Below are 9,950 nucleotides of genomic sequence, written 5' to 3' on the forward strand. Positions count from 1 at the left end.
TAGTCCTCGCATTTCATTAGCAATTCTATTCCATCAGCTCTGCAGTTCCACGACTGTTGTTAGAGTTCCTGCCGCACACTTGGCGTTACTCCGAATCAATTTGCATTCCTGTACAGTCCGGTCGCGATGTTTGTGTATTGTCAGAGTACTGCTTCGTCAAGACGACGAACGCAAAGCTGGCACAGAGTCAATAGTTGTTGGGAAACTGTGTAATGGCTATTCCACTGGTTACACGAATCTCTTTTAGGTGTGGTTTTGTCAGTTTTTCGTTTTTGATTAGCTTTTAAAATTCATGGTTGTTTAACGGGTATTAGCCTGAACTGCGCCTTATTTATTCTTATGTGTCTGAATAGAAAAAGATACTTTAGGTTAGGGGGAGACCCGTTGTCAATGAAACATACAAGGTTGACTGAAATTCAATTCATGTTATGTTTTGTTGAGAACATGATAATTGTGCAAGAACGCGATTTGTTGCTCGGGATTCATGATTATGAGTGTGGGAGCCGTCTAAAACTCGAGTAATGTTAGCTGGAAACAGGCAGGTGTCTGCTGGATAAGTTTTAGCTCGTCGTTCTTGAGTCTGGCGAAGGTTCTCATTCAAATATTCTTGTATAATTAAACGATCGAGGCACAGAAATCTAGTTATTCTTTCTTGATGAAATGACATGTTTCAGTTCGTAAGGCCATGTCAGGCAGATGAAAGGCGTATGACGAGAGGACGAGGACTTACATTTATCTACCTGAATTTACAGGTGACTGAACGACATAAAGGCTTTGTGTTCTTTTGCAGTCATTGAAGAGGGATGGATAAGAGCAAACTATTCAATCTGAATGGAACTGAAAGCACCACTCTTCGCACCTATTTCTTTACCGCTGCGTCATTTAGGTACCGCAAGGCAAGACAGAAACAGATACTGAACAAAACAATATTTTAGAGAAAACATTAATTTATTTATTAAATTTACAGTGATAAACTGTAATTCTCCATAAGGAAACCGACAAAGTGAGTTACCGCACAGTAAAGAAGATGGCAGAAAGAATTCTGATACTGAATATAGTCTGTTTCGGAAATATTAACACCAATAAGTACTTATCAAGGGCCGGCAACAGCACAGAATCGGTTTACGTGAGCCAGAATGAACCCCGTTGTCCTGCTCTAATAGTGCCGCTAAATACCGTTCACATAATCTTAAGGGGTATTCACGAAGTTTCTTTGCAGATGTTGGCCTGTAATTGCATAGTCATCATTTGTCCGACTGCGATAATCCTGGCGAGACCCGTCTAGCTACACTTATCCAAGTGTAGTGTCGAATCTTGCCAGTAAATATTGGTGCGTCTATAGTAAGATTTGAATTTATTACTGCAGGTTCGAATATTTGGTTTCGCTCTTCTGCGGCACTTAATATGTTTAATACTTTCGATTCCTTTTTTCGATGCTATCACGTAAGTTGCCGCGACAGAACTTTCTTTTTAATTCATTGCCTTGCGGAACTTGCCCATACAGCCAGATAATCACAGGAAGTGTTATATTACAACTGATATTGACAGTTCATAGTAAACAAGATTAACGAAGGACTGATTCGACATAAAACAAGACTTACAATCAGAGTATAGGAAAACAAGTAAAAAGATGACAATGGAACACAGAGTACACACTGATAGTATGCTATAAAATTTCTACTGGTAACTCAATAAGAAATTATAAATCACCGTTGTTACACTTTGGCATATCCCAATTCTATCCACGTTACTAAATGTATATCTAAATAAACAATAAATTGTTCTTCGTATGTCCTGTGAAAATTGTTTCAAAAGATGAGGTTAGGGAATTGAATATTTTTGCAGATCTGTAAATGCAATCTAGACAGAAAAGGAGAACAGTTTGCAAGAAGCAGAATTGTGTATTACAGCTACAGTATAGATACACCAATATTCAGACACTTACATGTAGGAGGTAGTAGTGACATACACTTAGAGGCTGAGCGTTCTATATTCCGCCGAGTAGCACGAGGTGATATGCTCAGCTAATTGACCTTTGATTTTTCCCTGGCTTTCTAAGTACCAGGAGCATTAGATTAGGAACTATATCTCGATGTTGTAACCCCTCTTTAATGTCAAATGTTATTATGCGGGTTGGTAGCTATGTTACTTCTTATCAATTTTTAGAATTCACGTTTACATATTTTCGCAGTCGCAGTCAAATCGAGTTTTAATTTGTAGCCGTGGCAGATGGGAGCAGTCATAGTTATACTGTTCAGGAGCGCTTAGTGACAAGTGTGTGGATGCACGAATGACAACGCACAGAGCAGACAGTGAGACAGATTATGGGAGCATTCCAGGAAATATTTAATAAGGCTTCATCGTGAAAGGCAACACTTCTGGATTGCGAAAGACGTGCTTTTGCTTTTGACAGTATTAAAGACAGGCCGCGGAATGGAAGCAAGAAGAAACCAGAAGAAACTTGTGCCGCAGTCTCTGCTTCGATGGAACAATCTCCTATGAAGCCGACACGTAAACGTAGTTCGGAGGTCGGTATACCGAGAACAACAGTGCGAGATCACGTGAAAAAAGACCAAAGGTCGGACATTTTCGGCCGACGTACGTAAACGACTTAATGGATACAGACCGAAATGACCGCGTTTCAGCATGGCGTGCTTTGTTAACTCAATTTTCAAATGCAGTGAACCGTACCAATGTTACGTTTACAGATAAATGTGCCATTTATCGCAGCTCAGGTACTAGAAATATTGTCGTTTAGGCCAAAGAGAATCCTCATTACACAGACGAGTAAGAAAGGAACCTGCCTCACTTACTGATATGGGCAGCGATGACATTACAATATCTGCTTGGACTGTGCTCTTTTGAAGGGACTGTGAGTGGCGCACATCATTTACACATGTTACAAACATGATGAATACTTCAACTTGAGGAAAGCGGCCTCACAGAAACCATATGGTTGCTGCAAGATGGTGCGCTTCTTCACAATGCTTTTGCATTTCTAAATGATCACTTTCGACGATGGTGGATAGGTCGTCGTTTATTAGTAAAACCAGAGGCCTTGGAATGGCCTCGCCATACCTGACAACTTGTTACGGGGAGTAATTAAGGCGCATGTGTTGCACGCATTCGGTGCTACAAACGAACAGCTGCGCAATGCTGTTGAGGATGCATTTCGCACTATAGCACCGGACATGCTCAGAAGTATGTGAAAGAAAACTTGGGGGCATATGGAAATGTGTTTAAACATGGTAGGGAACATACCGATATAGACTGAGGAAACAAAAATCATGGGATAACTACATGCACATTTACAGATGGCGGTAGTGTAAGGTACACAAGGTATAAAAAGGCAGTGTGTTGGCGGAGCTGTCATTTGTACTCAGTTGATTCATGTGAAAAGGTTTCCGACGTGATTCACGACGGCAATTAACAGACTTTGAATACGGAATGACAGCTGTAGTTAGAAGCATGGGACATTCCGTTTCGTAAATCTTTAGGGAATTCAATATTCCGATATCCACAGTGTCAGAGTGTGCCGAGAACAGCAAATTTCAGGTATTCGCCTCACCACGGACAACGCAGTGGCCGACGGCGTTCACTTAATAACCGAGAGCAGCTGCGTCTGCGTATAGTTGTCACTGCTAACATACAAGCAACACTGTGTGAAATAGCCGCAGAAATTAATGTGGGAAGAACGACGAACGTATACGTTAGGACAGTGCGGGGAAATTTGACGTTAATGGACTATGGCAGCAGACGACCGAAGCGAGTGCCTCTGCTAGCACCACGACGTCGCCAGGAGCGCCTGTTCTGGGCTCGTGACCATATCGATAGGAACCTAGACAACTGGACAGCCATGGCCTGCTCAGATGAGTCCCGGTTTCAGTTGGTACGAACTGATGGTGGGGGTCGAGTGTGACGTGGACCGCAAGAAGCCACCGAGCGAGGTGGCGCAGTGGTTAGCACACTGGACTCGCATTCGGGAGGACGACGGTTCAATCCCGTCTCCAGCCATCCTGATTTAGGTTTTCCGTGATTTCCCTAAATCGTTTCAGGCACATGCCGGGATGGTTCCTTTAAAAGGGCACGGCCGATTTCCTTCCCACTCCTTCCCTAACTCGAGCTTGCGCTCCGTCTCTAATGACCTCGTTGTCGACGGGACGTTAAACACTAACCACCACCACCGCAAGAAGCCATCGGCCCGAGTTGTCAACGGGACACTGTGCAAATTGGTTGTGGCTCCATAATGGTGTGGGCTGTGTTCACGTGGAATGGACAGGTTCCTCTGGTCCTGACTGGAAATGGCTATGTTCGGCTACTTGGAGACCATTTGCCGCCATTCATCGTCTTCATGTTCAGAAACAACGATGGAATTTTCATGGAAGGCAAAGCGCCATGTCACCGGCCCATAATTGTTCGTGATTGGTTTGAAGATCAGTCTGGACAATTCGAGCAAATGATTTGGCCGCCCATATCGCCCGTCATGACTTCCATCGAACATTGATGGGGTATAATCGAGAGATCAGTTCGTGCACAAAATCCTGCACTGGCAATACTTGCGAATTTATTTATTGATTTATTTAACCTGGCAAGATTAGGGCCATCAGGCCCTCTCTTACGTCTATCCTGGCATTCTCCTTATTTTACTTTCATATGTTTTAGTAGGCGTGTTAAACTGCATCTTGTACAAAAGGTGAAATAAACAATTACAAAGGCACACTTGGAAAAATACATACATATACAGTTTATATTCGTAGACGATAAGTATTGCTATAATCAGACGTTATGATAGAGACAGATTTTAGACAGGAGTGCTAGCAGCAAGGGGTGTGAGGGAGACTGATGGTGAAGGGAGGAGAAGAATAGGGACATGATGAAACATAATTAATGAAATATAAAGGAAAAGAAGATTGCGTGGCTAATAGAGATAGATGAAGAGGAAAAAGAGACAGGAGCAAATAAGAGACACTAGCTTTGCTATTTGACAGCGGGGAGGATTGGCCTTGTGCGTTAATTTTGTGGAAAACGTTATGAGGATGATAGTAGGAAAGGCTTCAACTTCTTCTTAAAAGAATGGATTGAATTTTGCGCAAGGTAAGGGTCAGTTTGTTCCAGAGGCGGACAGCGGCTACTGAGAAGGAGTTTGCAAAAGTTTTTGTTTTGTGAGTGGGCACAGTTAGTATACCAACTAACAGTGAACTCGTGTTTCGATTATGATGGCACGAAAGGTGTTAAATCTCTGAAGCAACGTACTGGGCTGCTTGCGCGACGAGGAGCCGGTGAAGTACACATAGAGTGTGGTAGTCACGCAATTTGTGTGGCCACAGCCATCCTAGCTGGGAGTATGAAGCACTAACATGATCATATCGGCGAAAGTTGCAGGTGTAACACACACTGGCATTCATGGTTAGTTTTAACCGTCTTTTGTTTTCACTACTCTTGCCTTGTTGAATTAAATCACAACGAGTGCTTGCACGAGCTGGCGTTTCACGTCCTGTGGAAATACGTTCCGAAACTTTTTGAGAGCATAGAGACAAGCGGACGTCTTCCGCCACACTGCGACTGTATTCTCTGCCCAGTTGAGATGCTCATCCAAAGTTACACCCAAATTCTTAACAATTTTCTGATATGGTATTGGAATACTATCGAGCAGAATAGGAGGCAGCCGTTCGCGGAAATCTCAAATTATTAATTTCTGATGAGCTATCAAGACTAAATTATGAACTGCTATAAAGGCAGAATGGCTCAATATTTCTGCAGGAGACTTTCAAGTTGTTGAGTCCATTTCACGTCGAGTTGCTGCACTACAACGAGTAAAAGACGGTTCAACACGATATTAGGAGGCATCCCGTGACTTTTGTCGTCTCGGTGTATTGGACACTTAAGTACGTACTTGTGCTAAAACAAATCTAATCGATTAGCACTTGATACTGGGGGGGTACGGGGACTACACGCTACCCTGTACGTCTTGCAAAATGACCACGACGAGAAAATCATAAAAATTAGATTTTATACGAAGATTTACTGACATTCGTCCTTTCCACGAACCATTCGTAAATAGAACAAGGACGGGGAGGACTGAAGTACACGCCATAATGTGGCAAGTAACAGGAGCGACTACTGTGGAAAGGCCCGATGCAGCGCGGGAGAAATACAAATTGCGACGTACAGGCAGGTGTGACGGACAGGAAAGTTGAGCTGGTAACCTCGCAGCCGCGGCGGCCGGCTTTCATTCCTTGCAGAATGCGAGCCAGCGTGAAATGAGCCGTTCGGGAGGCACGCAACTGCAGGAAGCGCCATTGTTCCGGCCGCGGCTGCGCAGCGCGTTTTGTCTGTGCACTCATTGTGCGTGTGTTTCATTATACATACGGCCGGCTCCGCCGCGCCCAGCCGCCCGCCGGTTGGCGTCGATTGCTGGAAACCGGGGGATCCGTCCCGCCGCGGGCACGCCTGCCAAGCGCTGCCGCAACACTCATTTATTTTAGGCGGCCCTACAACTGCGCCAATGTTCCTGAAATTTCCAGCTCCGATACAGATATGTGTGTGATGGAGATAAACGTTACGCTTATCGTACAGTGTAGGCTTCACATAAGGCTTCCGGGCTGACGGGCCGTGGTCGACGTGTAAAACTTTTCCCTAACATATCGTCTCCAGCTGCGTGAGACATTCAAGGAGTGAAGCTTTACGCTACACGACAATATCTTCTTTTTCATTGTTCCGTCCCTCTATCTGTAAAAACGGAAACCTCGTACGATCGCTTTGTTGTCCATCCGTCCGTCCGTCCGTCCGTCCATCTGTCTGTCTGTCTGTCTCACTGTTACGAACCCTTTTTCGCAGGAACGAATAGTCGTATCAATTTCAAATTTATGTCCCTTATGCCTATGGTACCCTGGCGGTGCCGGCCGGTGTGACTGAGAGGTTCTAGGCGCTTCAGTTGGGAACCGCGCGACCGCTACGGTCGCAGGTTCGAAACCTGCCTCGGGCATGGATGTGTGTGATGTCCTTAGGTTAGTTAGGTTTAAGTAGTTCTAAGTTATAGGGGACTGATGACCTCAGCAGTTAAGTCCCAGGCCGGCCGGGGTGGCCGAGCGGTTCTAGGTGCTACAGTCTGGAACCGCGCGACCGCTACGGTCGCAGGTTCGAATCCTGCCTCAGGCATGGATCTGTGTGATGTCCTTAGGTTGGTTAGGTTTAAGTAGTTCTAAGTTCTAGGGGACTGATGACCTCAGAAGTTAAGTCCCACAGTGCTCAGAGCCATTTGAACCAAGTTAAGTCCCATTGTGCTCAGAGCCATTTGAACCTTGGCGGTGTAGAAATTTTAAGCTTCTAAGTCAGTGGAATCGAAAGATACGCCATTTACATCACATACTTTGATAGTCAAAAACTCGCTCATCAAAACCTGTAGGGTATTTTCCGGTGAACTAGAATCATGAAATCTGGCTGAAAACAACGTTTCAGGGTACAAGTGAAGAGAAAAATCCGAAATTGCTAATTTGTAATTAAATCACGTAAAAAAAAATCTCTCCAAGGTTTGGAATATCTGGTATCAATGTCTTGCCAGTATCAATGTCGATAACAATAAAAAATAGTCAATATCCTCGATTTCTGGAATGGATGAACTGTCTATATACATAGCTAAGTTTGTACGGAACCCTCAGTACGCGAATCATACTCGCACCTGGCGCTTTTTTATTTCATCTGCTTTGATGCGAACCGCCACGAGTTTCTCATCCGTTCCAACCGTTTCATTCCAAAATTGCACTTATACCCAATGTCTTCGATTATTTGTCAGTTATATTCCAATTTCGCTCGTCCCCTACAAGTTTTGCCGCCTACGCCTCTCTCTGGTACCATGCAAGTTATTCCCTAATGTTGTAATACAAGCACTGTCACCTGTTCCTCCCTTTATTTAGTGTTTTACACATTTTGCGGAGAACTTCCGCACTTCTTATCAGTTCACTTAATTTTCAGCAACATTCTGTAACACCACGGCTCGATTCTGACTCATTCCCATATAATGCTGTGCCCCAGACACAAATTCTCAGAAACTTCTTCCTCAGATTAAGTTCTGCATTTGTTACTAGTAGACTTCATTTAACCAGGAATTTCGTCTTTGTCTGTGCTAGTCTGATCTTATACTCTCGTCGCTGCGTCCGTCAGGCATTAGTTTCCTTCAACGCAGCAGAATTCCTTCAATTTGTTTACTATAATGACTCCCTCCCTTTCTGGGACCATTATCTCTGAGTGCATCAGACAACAGGTAGTACCCTCCTCACCCTACCATCATTAACATTACCACCTAACTAAACTTTGGGATGAAAAAGAATTTTCTTTGAACTCTTTCATTTTTTAAATGACGGAAGATAACTGATATATAGTTGGCTTTTAATTAATCCACGAAATAATGTGTCAGTGAGACAATTGGTACTGCTTATTTCTAATAACCTCTTATTTAAGAATGATTGAACAAATCTCATTGCAATGCGAGTGGTGCCTCTAACTCTCCCTTAGAAAGGAAAACTAACTATCCACGTTGAGGGTAGACACTTTTTACAAAACATTCTTCGTCTGCACCATTCCGCTCCGTAGTGACACTTGCCTTATCTCACCCTGCACCCCCTTTTAAGATCAACCAAATTAAATGTATGTGCACTATATGCAGGCCTGTTGTTTGTAAATCAGTTGGTTGCTGGACTCTTTACTTCTGAATTGGCACGAACTGGAGGACTTTAGGCTGTTAGTGCTTTCTGTCTGACAACGGCCAATAATAATAATAAAAATAATAAAAAAAATGTAGCGTATGCCCTACAGCAGTGTAGCACCCATTACAGAGTTATTGTTGAGTTGTGTTGTCGGTTAGTTCGTTTGTTGTTGTGACGTGAATAATGAAGTATTTTCTTGTATATTGCTGGTACTACCTATCAGTCCAAGATGAGGTTTTCATGATATTTTTAATCATATGTGCTGTATATGTTCCACTTTTACTATCACAGAGAGATGGTACAAAGCTTGTGTGTGTAATGGGAGGACAGTGTGAGGAAGATTTTGTTCATACATTCGTTTCACAAGCTGACGCCTTCACCGTCTTTGCCGGCCTGAGTGGCCGAGCGGTTAAAGGCGCTACAGTCTGGAACCGCACGACCGCTACGGTCGCAGGTTCGAATCCTGCCTCGGGCATGGATGTGTGTGATGTCCTTAGGTTAGTTAGGTTTAAGTAGTTCTAAGATCTAGGGGACTTATGACCACAGCAGTTGAGTCCCATAGTGCTCAGAGCCATTTGAACCATTTTTTTTCACCGTCTTTGTCACGCGTTAATCTAATATTCGAAAAACATGTAATTATTGTTAACATACGTATTCAGTATTACAGTCTAACGAATTAATGATAATACTAATGATGCTTTAGAAATAATTTAGTTTCTTAACTGAAACACAATTGACCCGTTTCATTTTTACCCCTCAGAAAAGCACATTTTGCCCCCTCACGGTGTAATTATACCAGTATAGCAACCACTGGTCTACTGCGTGATCCCAGAGTTTGATGTGGCAAATTTACAGTACACAAATCGATAGGATTACAGACGTGTGCCTGATGCCTGCTTTGATAATGTTGACTAGAACACACTTTCCGTAATTCTAAAGCTAGCAACAGTAAAAACGCGGAGAAAAAGGTGGTCTAAAATATGTACAATAACCAGACTGGAGTCGTAACAGTTGAAGGACGTGAGAGGGAGGAAATCGGACCACATATCAAACGCTTCGATTCTCTTCTGATCCGGTTTTTACTCAGTCCGTTATTCACTTTCATAAAATGCTTTGCTTCAGACGTACATTCTCAAAAGATTTTTTCTCAAGCGAATGCCTTTCTCCCATGTAATTAAATCTGCACATGGAGCAAACAGTACAGAAAACGAAGGAAGAATTTGAAAAAGGAATCAAGGTTCAGGGACG

At 43.3% G+C, this 9,950-nt stretch overlaps 1 non-coding gene across 1 annotated transcript; it reads left to right on the forward strand.

Moving 5' to 3' along the window:
- The first annotated feature begins 9,093 nt into the window (after nt 1–9,093).
- On the forward strand, nt 9,094–9,177 carry Trnas-gga. The gene is given in 2 exon segments: nt 9,094–9,133; nt 9,143–9,177. It is a non-coding gene; the product is annotated as a tRNA-Ser (tRNA).
- Nucleotides 9,178–9,950: the final 773 nt, after the last annotated feature.

Source organism: Schistocerca americana, chromosome 4, assembly GCF_021461395.2.
Source record: "Schistocerca americana isolate TAMUIC-IGC-003095 chromosome 4, iqSchAmer2.1, whole genome shotgun sequence".
NCBI lineage: Eukaryota > Metazoa > Arthropoda > Insecta > Orthoptera > Acrididae > Schistocerca > Schistocerca americana.